General features: G+C 39.4%; 1 protein-coding gene across 1 annotated transcript in view; it reads left to right on the forward strand.

Moving 5' to 3' along the window:
* LOC129775061 (uncharacterized) overlaps positions 1 to 12223 on the forward strand; it is a 170693-nt gene that overhangs the window by 152468 nt on the left and 6002 nt on the right. The window lies entirely within an intron of this gene.

Genomic DNA, 12223 nt, shown 5'->3' on the forward strand with positions numbered 1-12223 from the left:
AGCACAAAATTTCGACAACAGTGTAGTCGTTTGATACATCATTACACCAGCAGCTCAGACATTAAAAAGATACATTTCATGAAAGTGGCAAAAAGTTATGAGGTAAAAAGAGTTTTGCGATGTTTTGATCTAATTTGTTCAGTTTTGGAGATGACGATTTACTTACCTAAAATAACTAGAAAGTTCGAAACTACACGGTCAAGGAAACCTTCATTCTATAGTAGATGATAGTGCGTATTCGTTTTTGTGAAAAATTTCAAGAGCTTTTTTTTTAAATTCGATTAGTTCAAAAATTGCTTGTGGGGCAAAGGTGCGCAGAGGTTGTGGGGCAAAAGTTCGCACTAGCGTTTTGCTGTGAAAAAAAATTATAAAATTTTTAACGGGACCCACAAGAAGAAAACTTATTTGAAAAAATGCACCCCAGAAATGCCCAAATGGTCCGATAGAGGCTTCGGGAGCGAGTCTCGAAGTGTCGGATTGCGGCAGACCTCGGTATTTCTGAATCAGCTCTGAGGAAGAGGCTCATATCAGAAAGTGATTTATGATTTGAATCTTCTTTTATTGACATTTCTACTTCTGCTGGAATGTGTCAGCGAGCACCTAGGGCGGTTCACATAGGTATTTACGAGTGAGCAGTCTGAGGATCTGCAGGCCACTGGACAAAGTTTTCTATGGTATGACTCTCAAAGATTTATGGCGCATGGCGTTCGATTTTTCGGAAGCCAACAATCTCCAGCATGAATTCAACAAAGTTGCAAAACTAGCAGGAAGAGATTGGACTTCTAGCTTCATGTGGAGCCACCGTCTGTCTCTTCGAACCCCACAACAGCGCAACGAAGCAACAGCGCTCCAAGGCAAAGCGTCGGAATCCTCAGAACCGAAATCCAAGATGAGGAATAAAAAATAAACAATTGCTTAAAAATAATTTGAAATGAATTTGAAATGAAAAATGTGTTTATTTTCATTATGCATGTTTATATTTATGTTTTCACAATGAACTTCAAATCAATAATGTTTTTTTTTCAACAATGAGTTTCAAATCAATCAAGTGAAGGTAACTGTGTATTTATAAACGTGATCTATATAAATAATACCTTCTAGTAATGATGCTTCTCCCGCTTCTGATGATAAAGCATTTATTTTTGGTATAAGTTATCTCAGAAGTTCAATTCAATAAGTGCGCACCTTTGCCCCATAGGGGTGCGCATTTGTATTTTTGTATTAAAATAGGTAGGGTAAATGATCTTGGTTTGTCCAGTCGAAAATATGATCATGGTTTGCCCACTTTTTTGAATGCTCTAATTCAGCGTTCCTGTGTCAAATAAGGCCTTCGAATGTTTCGAAACATATAAATGAAATTGCCTTTTACATGATTTATAGTAGTTTGATAGTATATTTTTACGAAATCACATGTTTTAAGGGTTATAAAATACACCTTCTATTTGTGTCAATGCGCCCCTCATTCGAGCTAACTTTTAATCGATCACCAGATGATTATTTGGCACGTATTCAGACCTTTTCTGGATTACAACACTTATAAATATTGTAAACATCATGCTTGCTCACCATTTGTATCGGATTTACATAGCTAAACCATTAAATTAACGCATTTTGATGAACTCAATTCTGATCATGAGTTGTCCAATTCAATAATGTTGTTTTGTCCACATGATTTCTATGGCAACCACTTGGCGCGCTGCAGTTTGCTTATGTTTGTTTATGGTGTGCTTCGCACATAGCAGAAGTATGGTTTTTCTGTGTTGATTGTGTTGAGGTGAACACTTCTAAAATGTCCAAGAAACGGCAATATTCTGAAAAAAGCCTAAATTATGAATGAATCAATATGATGACAGTAAACTCAAGCAATGATAAATGCAACATCTAATTGTGAATTCGAATGTTTTCATTCAAAAATGGGGATTTCTAAAACCGGACAAACCATAATCATTTTTTTGGGCAAACCATGATCAGAGGTAGTCAAACCATGATCATAATTCTTCTTTAAGCAAAATCGTTAAAAAACATAAAAATTTGAATAATTTCAACACCTTATGGTAGTATTAGCAACTAGAGACTTGGGGCTTTTCAACAAACCCAAACTCGTATCGAGTATGTGTGATTTTCACGAAGAAAAATCGATTTGCATTTACTAGTTGCGTAAAAACACTCCAAATTGGACAAACCAAGATCATTTACCCTATTTGTCCAATTACAAACACATATCGAGAAATGCTTGTACTACGTTTCGAAGGAAATGTCGTATATTGCCAATATAAGGCAACACTTAAACATATCTTGTGTTGTACTTATCGCATCGGGTCATACTATACGGTTATTTAAGGACGACAATCTGTGCTACAAGTGTTGTTTTGACAGTGTTGTGAGTGTCCTTTTCAGCCTCAAGTTATAGCGCGTCAAAGATGGAGTCCACCAAGCAAAAAATTCGCCATATTTTACGTTTTTACTACCTGCGAGGTGAAACTGCATCGAAGGCGGCCGAAAAAATTCGTGTAGTTTATGGACCCGATACTGTAACGATTTGCACAGCACAGCGTTGGTTTGATCGATTTCGTTCTGGTGTAGTGGCTGTCGAAGATACACTCCGTACTGGTAGGCCAATCGTTGTGGAAACCGATAAAATCGTTGAAATCTTCCAAGTAGACCGGCATGTGAGCATTGGCTCGATTGGCCAGGATCTGGGTAAAGACCAGAAAACCGTTTGGAACAATTTGCAGAAGGTTGGATTCCAAAAAAAACTGGATGTATGGGTGCCACACGAGTTGACGCAAAAAAATCTTCTGGACCGAATCAACGCCTGCGATGCACTGCTAAAACGGAACGAACTCGACCCATTTTTGAAGAAGATGGTGACTGGTGATGAAAAGTGGATCACGTACGACGACCTAAAGCGAAAAAAGTCGTGGTCGAAGTGCGGTGCGCCGGCCCAAACCATCTCCAAGCCCGGATTGACGGCCAGGAAGGTTTTGCTGTGTGTTTGGTGGGATTGGAAGGGAATTATCCACTATGAGCTGCTCAACTATGGCCAGACCCTCAACTCGGTTCTCTACTGTGAGCAGCTTGACCGTTTGAAGCAGGCGATTGACCAGAAGCGGCCAGAAATGATCAATAGGAATGGTGTTGTTTTCCACCAGAACAACGCTCGGCCTCACACATCATTGATGACCCGCCAGAAGCTACGGGAGCTCGATGGGATATCCTATTGCACCCACCGTATAGCCCGGACCTGGCTCCAAGTGATTATCATCTCTTCCGGTCCATGCAAAACTCTCTTGATGATACTAAGTTGGCCTCAAAAGAGGCTTGCGAAAACTGTCTGTCTGAGTTTTTTGCAAATAAGGAGGGTGCTTAGAATGATTTATAAAAAAATGTACACGAATGAATTCGGCTCTGTTACAGCTGAATTGCTAAATGAGCCTAATAAAATAAACTGTTGGGATGAAAAAAAGAGGGGGGGTTATAAAGGGGAGGATAATGAAGTTGCCTTCTAAATGGCAACCATTTTGCGAATAAAACGGCGCATATTTGACTTAAATTGGATGATTTTAAGTATGTTAAATAAAGCGTCAAATTTCGATCCGAAATACGACATTTCTTTTTCCCCAACCCAATATATAGTTACGATTTGGTAAGAAAACGGAATTTTGTTTGCTTTTATTTCAAGAGTTATTGGCAACAGTTAGGTGCGCACCATTGCCCCGCATTACTCTATGGGTGCTAATATTTATCTCTCTGGAAGTTCAGTGGCGTATAAAATCCTGATGAGCTTAGTTCTTTGAAGTATTCTGGTCTACATTTCATCACGCTTACAAGATGGCCACTTTATGCTCATCAATGGTGGTGTATTGCTTCCTATCGCAGCAGATCCATCTATCAAGGATTCCTAGGTACTTTCCACTGGATTTAGATCAGGACTATGAACTTACCGTTCAGGCAAATCAATTTTCTGAGCATCGAACTATAATTTTGTAGCTGAACTAGTATGAATGCTGGTATTATCTTGTTGCAATAGGAACTATTTGAGGTGATACTTTGCTCTAAATATTGTCAAACAGTTTTCCATTACCTAAATGTAATCTGACGAGTTCTTCTTGCAAGGAGTGGATGTCAAATCAAGCATGCCTGTAGAACAAACTAAAAAGGTAAACTATTATAGATCCTCTCCAAAATTACGCATGAAGAAAAACTCCGGACCCATCCATTAATCTCACCAGTCACCAGTCCTGTCAAACAATCACGGAAGTCCAAAATAAACTTTGCAAATGAAAAACAGGAATTGAATGGTTGCAAGTAAATGAGGTACATATCGAGGTGGAGTAGTAGGTATAGTTGAAGAGAATCCGAAATCACTGGTTATTAAATAGCAGCGGTCGTAGTAGACGTATCTGAGGTGTTTTGACAGCAACAGTTCGACAGTTCGTTTTCGCTGATAAATTTGCCAAAAAGTGTTTGATTTGGCAAGGAAGTTGCAGCTGTGGACAGAAAACCAAGGTTTTCGTGACAAACATAAGAAATGGACTCGAAAGTATATAGGGAAGAGTGTCTGTAAAAAAGTCTCCTTCCGTTTATTAATATGCACAATATTCCGGTAAGTTTTGCCAGACTTGGCAAGCTTCCACTATAGTCAAGAGGTGCTCCCGTGGTACCGTGACAATGGGGTCGATTACATTGAACGGGACCTCAATCCTCCCAATTGCCCCCAATTCCCCCCAATCGAAAAATATTGGACAATTGTCACGCGGAAATTGAAGAAAGGTGCCAAAGTGAATTGGGATGCTGCTGACATGAAGAGATCGTGGAATAAAATTGCCGCTGCGTTTGACCTACAGAGAGTCTAAACTTTTATAGAGTATCCGAAGAAACGAAAAGTTCGAAATTGTTTCTGAAAAGAACGTTGAATTATCAGTATTCTTATAAAAAAACATTTTAAACACCTTTAACCAATCCAGGTTTAATCGCCATTTTTAAGTTTTTAAAACAATTTTTTCCGTTCCTTTTCAAGAAGGCACAATTAAATCTGATAGTACCTACTGTCAGTTAAATAAGTGTTGTGATGAGAACATTTTGAGTTGACAGATGAATCATGATTTAAAAATGGCTTGTTTTATACTACAAATCTTCATTCTGGTGTTTATAAGCCTGGTTGATTAACACACAATATTTACAGAAAATAACGATTAAAAATAATGAGGTTGTAGAGGTTGAGGTTGTAGCAACTCAGGTACTATGTATAGAAAATACTCTGTGAAGAAATGGTGATTGAAAATTCAAACAAAACTATGTTATGTCAGTTAACTCGTAATGCGATTTGAATCCATACTACAACAAATTCACAGTGAACACAGTCGCAAAGATTTAAAACCATCAACATTTATAGCAAAACCTTTCTGTAACAATCGTCGACGACAGGGGGCCAAATTGGTTGCGTGTCCGCTACTAAGCGAACGATCATGAGCTCATAACTCAGAGCCCTCAATTCACCATCTTTGTGTGTTATTCTAGCTAATACGTCCACGCAACAATCATCATGTGATGGCAATCTAGTCCCTTACTGCTCACATTACGGTCTGTTATCATAGGTGCTATTTATAACGCAACAATGGAAGCCTCATATCAACAGTCCCGCTGTGTATGTTGACCAATTGTGAACATTCGAACAATAGGAATATTATTTCGCCTAAAAGGGCGACATGTGTTGTGTATCGATAGAATAGAAATACTTTTACGCCTGAATAGCTACTATGTAATAGATAAAAATGTGTATCGATAAGATAGGAATACTTCTAATACTTTTCCGCCTAAATGGCTACTGTGTAATATACAACATGAGATAAAAATGTACACGGAAAAAATCGGCTCTGATACAGCTGAATTGCTAAATGAGCCTAATAAAAATGATCCGATCCAATTGGTGACAATCTCCCAACGTTCTGGAAGCATAGATTTGTAGTACTAGATCTCATCATCCGCCAAAAATGAGTGGATTTACTAAAAAAAACGAGAAAAAAATCGCACTCTTCGACATATTTTTGTGAATTGGATTGTCTCAAAGCAACGTTTATACAGATTGACATATATTTATTCAATAATTTATGCATCGTTTTATCCCACAATCTGTCGCTATCTTGCACGTAGCTTGAAAATTCCATCCTCCCAGAACATGTTCGCTTTCTCGTCGAAAACAGAGTTGAGATACTTTTTGATGCTCAAAAGAATCGAAGTTCTTCCTTAGGCGGCTCGCACACCGGAGCAATGAGCAACTAGCAACTGTCAACATGCAATAAGCAATATTATCACCAATGGATTTTTCCATTTAATCTTTGTTGATCTCGCACACCGACGCAATACGATATCGCTGTCGCCTTTACAGAGCAACACATGTCGCTAGCAACACGGCGTGTCGGTTGAATAGCAACTTATCGCTCATATTTTGACAAGTTTCGTACATTAAGGCGATTGTTTGCATAATGTCAGGGGTTTTTATTGCTCTGGTATGCGAAGAACAACAAAATATGTTTCCTGTTGCATATTGTGTACTGCAGTTTGCTAGTTGCTTATTGCTGCGGTGTGCGAGCCGCCTTAGACAATATGCAACAGGAAACATATTTTGTTGTTCTTCGCATACCAGAGCAATAAAAACCCCTGACATTATGCAAACAATCGCCTTAATGTACGAAACTTGTCAAAATATGAGCGATAAGTTGCTATTCAACCGACACGCCGTGTTGCTAGCGACATGTGTTGCTCTGTAAAGGCGACAGCGATATCGTATTGCGTCGGTGTGCGAGATCAACAAAGATTAAATGGAAAAATCCATTGGTGATAATATTGCTTATTGCATGTTGACAGTTGCTAGTTGCTCATTGCTCCGGTGTGCGAGCCGCCTTAGACTATGCAGGAACGAACATGAATAGGTGATTATCTGAATGGTCCAAGATCCAATTTTTTTTTTCCTCCGTATTATAGTGACATTCAATACTTTTGGCTGGTTCGTCACTCTGATCATGGCTTTACATCCTTTCCGCATGCAGAATGTTGGGAGTGAGAATTTAACTCGTGACCTTAAGCGTGAGAGGTACGTATGTTAATCACAACTTCAGATTGCCTCCACAAGCAATACGTGGTTAGTACGACGGGTCTGGCAGCACATTCCAGTCGAATTCCAAAAAATGTTGCTGGGCTGTCCAGAGATATGAGGTTTGGCATTACCCTCAAAAATGGCATTACCAAAGTTTTGACATTGATATCATGTATTTTCTATTGCTACTTCTGGGTCTAAGTCCTGAATCGCTGTCTTTGATTCATCCAACTGCCAGTAACACTTTTTGGAATGATTTCCGGAAAAATAGCGAAGGGAATAAGAGCAATGGAAACAACCGCTGAGAAAAAATCACAAAAACCAACTATAAAAATTCTCACGCAGAAAATGCCGCATGGGTATAAATGCCACGCGGAAAAAATGCAATTTTTTTTATTAACTTAACATTTCCATAAAAAGCTAAATGTCCATACCAAAATACCAAAAAGTGTGGGAATTTCTCCTGATCATGATACAATAGTTTTTTCGCCTCTTCTTCTTTAATGGCACTAACGTTCCTAAGGGAACTTCGCCGTCTCAACGTAGTATTACTTGCGTCATTTTTATTAGTACTTAGTTGAAATTTCTATGCCAAATAACTCATCTTGAATACATTCTGAGTACATTCAAGACGTGTTATTTGGCACGACTGAATGTAAGTGAGTGCACTTGGTGAAGGGAGATTCAAGACATCTGTAGTGAATTTGCTAATTCACATGTCGTGTACCGAGGATGTGTATTCTTGATCAGCGTCTCTATTCGGACATGATCAGTGGCGGCACGAACATTCCGAACAACCGAATAGGTAGCATTCTCAATATATTCCAACGCGAAGGAACGCAACTAAAGTTTCAGAAGATAAATTTGATAGCCGAAAGCAACTGTCAGTAGCTTCGAAGCTCGAACCCAACGAATGCGGTCCGCAGAGCTAAACAGCAGTAGTAAAATCTTCAAAAATTTCTCCCTTAGTTGGACCATACTCAACCAAGATTTCATGGCACAAATTATCTCAACCATGAATAAGTAATTCACCTAGCATTTGAGGACCGCCATAAAATAGCGAGAATATTCCCGTTATGAGAAATTAATCCGCTCTCATCCTTGGTCGTTCACAAATTGCTTTCAATGATTCCTGCTACTTCGACCGGTTCTCTCTGCAGTGCTCAACTTTGCGACGATTTGAAAGTTCAATTCCCATAACAACTGCAACCGGTTGAGATTCATAGCGCGCAGCGAGATTGGAAAAGACAACAAACTATTCGAAATTAAATAACCATCCCATCAAATCAAGAAGTGGAGTACTCATCCGCACCAGGTACTTCAGGGAAATATCATTAAAATTAAATTCATGGCGGAAAAGGTCGACCCAACCCAACCGGGCTCGCTCTGCCGGATTTTCCCCCCGGTGTGGGCCACCACTGGAAGATGTGCACTCTAGTGTGCGTAATAATGGAACCGTTTTCGGTGCTCGTTATAGCATGTGCTCGGGAGAAGGCCTCTGGAAAGCGATGCTCGAAAGGGTTACACTCGGCTGTGGAGGGCGCACTTCAGCATTCGCAACTTACCGATTCCAGCAGCTCTTTCGCTAATGGAATACTCTTTTACGCTTGTGTTATTTAGGATAATTGGACTGGCTGCTAACTGATGTCATTATAATATTTCCGCATTAATCATTACCGTAGCGGATAACGGCTATGGTGGAGTAATATTCTTATTCGCAGGTGAGCAAACAAGCCAACGAGTAAGTGCTGCGAAATGAATCGTTCTCGGGATGAGTGACTTGATGGGTATTATACCCATATGCGTGTTTCATCTTATCTTGTTATCAACATTCGATGCTTTGATTAAAAGCTGTGTAATGTTAGAAAAATAACCGTCCCTTGACACATTTTGTTACCAACTTGGACGCAATAATGGTTGAAGACGAAAACAAATCGAAAACGAAGATCTTATTGGAGTATTAATTTTCAATATATCGTATATACATTGCTGGTTTTTATGTTTATTGTAAGACCATTGTACACCCATACCTCGCTTTACGGCCTAGATACGTTCCACGAAAATCCGCCGCAAAGCGAAAAGCCGTATAAGGAATCAATTATTCTGATACAAGTTCATAAAAAATCAATCGGATCGGTTCCAAATTTGTTTGTAACATAATTTATCATTCTAAACGCACTATACGTTTCTATTTCATTTAAATCAAAAATACATTTTCAAAAAACCTTTTTTTTCGATTTACAAAAAAACTCAAACTGACGGCTGTGCGACACGAATAAATGAAGTCCGATTGAGCTGATATTTTGCACAGGGTAGCTTTTCGAGAGAATCAACACTTTTAAGAAAGTTACGTTTAAAAATTCGAGATGGCCATTTTAATTGGCACTCTAATACAAACCTATCTAGATATATCGACATCGAAAAAAAAAATTGCCGTTATAGTGAAACATTTTAGGCCATAAATCGAGAACGTGCCCTAATTTAAGAGGACCGCAGTAGCGAACTGCCGTATAAAGAGCGGCCGTATAGCGAGGTATGGGTGTATTTGCCGTACTACTTACAATCGTCCATTGTACATCGTAAATTTGGGATAATTCAACAGTTCAGCCAACTCATGAACGGATAGTCCAAGATTTTCATTGTGGTTGATCTGTGTCGAGTTTTCTTATTTAAGATATGAACGATGTTAACGTTGTTAATAGTTTGAGTAGGAATTTTTCAGAGAGTTTTCCAATCGAAAAATGCAGATTTTCATTGAGATTTTCACATTCCAAATTCCAAATTCCATTCCATTCCATTTTCTCTACTATTCTTGATATTTTACTCATTGATGAATATCTGAATATCTAAAGAGATGTATTTGTTTGGGGGTGTAAAAACCTAATCGTGGATTATTCTTTCTTAAAAATTAGTGGCTCATAAGATGATTGATGGTTACTATTATATTGCATGTGTTTATGTTTAATTGTTCAGAATTTCAGTTAAAAAAAAATGGTACAACAGAGGTTACTGACGCGTTTATGTTGTCCAAAACACCTAGTGAAGCAATGGCACTTAAAATGTATTTATGTTGACATCGGATAGCACCGGCGTGATATGCACTATGTTTCATTTTTTCTGTTCGATTTTCGATTTGAAAACAACAGTGTCTAAGATACATTTTTTTCTGTATTATAGTGACTTTCATCACTTTTGGCTGGTTTGTCATTTCTACTTCTATTTTTGGAAGAATGTCGAGAGTGAAAATTGAACTAGTGACCATTAGCGTGAGGGGTGTGGAAGATAGCCTCCCTATCTAAGATAGATGTTTCTGGCGACTTCAGCATTGAATTGGATTTTACTGATGATGTGCTCATGTATCTCTTCGAGATGCGATTTCAACTACCGTTGTCCTTTCGTTGCTCTTCTCTCCACTTCCGCTGAATATCCCGACAATATTTTTGTGCCTTCTCTGGTTACGGTGTTCCATAGATCTTCATCCCGAAACATTTCGTCAACTACGTTCGCTGCGTTCAGAGTAGCCATCTTTTTTCGCATTACTTCGAACCGATGAAGATATTTCATGAAACACCCAAGGTCTGACGGGAACTGAGTCAGGTGGAAATACTCGCGCATGCGGTCTCACTGACCGAGAATCAATAGATTTGTTTCAAGGGGGTTGAATAATCTTGATCAAACTGAATGAAGTAGAAGAAGGAATACTTTTTGGAATGTTTTCATTCAATTATATACTTGGCTCTCACTCTATTGTACAGAATACACATTTGAAATGGAATTTCATTCGGTATTCTTATATTAAAAGTGTGTTTGTTCCCCCCTGAAAAGCCTTTAGTATTATCATCTCACAGTTTGGGAGACGAACGGTGAGTGCCGTGAAAGCGAATAATCACAAAAAGACAAGTCCACCCCGATTATGCAATCCGACTTGTTAACATGTCGTTCGAAAGTGATTTTTTTTATCCAAAATATTTATTTTTATTAAGGCTCATATGGCGTCAACCTGACGGGGCCGGGAGTTCAATATTTCGACAATGTTTGCCTTATAACTATGTTAGTAATATGTAACCGATTACTCGCGGTTGGCTCGAGGTTAGTATTACAAGTGTTTTCGTAATTGTGATGTTGCTGTCTCCAATGCTCTGTACCTGTGCCCGACACGGGATACTTCCTATTGGGATGCAGCTGACCATTAATCAGCAACGCCCCCTAGTCTGTACCCCATATCTAGCGTGGTGCGTCTTCTCGACTCGAGGAATCCAGGATAGAATGGTCACTAGCCGGCGCAAACATCAGCTCGTGTAGAGTTGTCATGAGCGGTACAACCTTTGGCTCTTGTTGAATGATCAGTGGACTGCACAACCTTTGGCCCGTGTATCTGTAAAGAGTGTGTGTATGTATTGCCGCGACTAAGTAAAAGTTTATAGATCGGATAGGAGTGATATGAAACAGTGACACAACGAAGGAAACATCATTAAACGTTGACATCGGCGTTTCTGAGGAACAGGTATAGATGAAGCAGTAGATCAGGATCACGGCTACCTAAGATATCCCGGACGGGGATATCCGATTGTCTGCCTTTTGCTCTCAGTGCTCTAGAGAGCTGAGAGCGAGCAGCATGGAATCGGATACACGACCAGACAATATGCTCGATGTCGTGGTAGCCATCGCCACAATCACAAAGATTGTTTGCTGCGAGCCCAATGCGATAGAGATGCGCGTTTAGGTTGTAGTGATTGGACATAAGCCGAGATATCACGCGAATGAAATCACGACCTACATTCAATCCCTTAAACCAAGCTTTCGTCGAAACCTTAGGGATAATCGTGTGTAACCAGCGACCGAACTCATCTTCACTCCACATGCGCTGCCAACTAACGAATGTGTCCTGACGAGGAATGTGAAAAAATTCGTTATAAGCAATTTGCCTTACAAAAAATGTGCCTTCTGAAGCGCCCACCTTAGCTAGCGAGTCCGCTTTCTCATTCCCCGGAATCGAGCAATGAGAGGGAACCCATGCTAAGGTAATCTTGAATAATTTTTCGACCAAAACACTCAATAGATGTCTTATTCTTGTTAGGAAATAAGATGAGTGTTTATCAACTTTCATTGAGCGGATTGCCTCTATTG

Source organism: Toxorhynchites rutilus, chromosome 3 (assembly GCF_029784135.1).
Source record: "Toxorhynchites rutilus septentrionalis strain SRP chromosome 3, ASM2978413v1, whole genome shotgun sequence".
Classification (NCBI taxonomy): domain Eukaryota; kingdom Metazoa; phylum Arthropoda; class Insecta; order Diptera; family Culicidae; genus Toxorhynchites; species Toxorhynchites rutilus.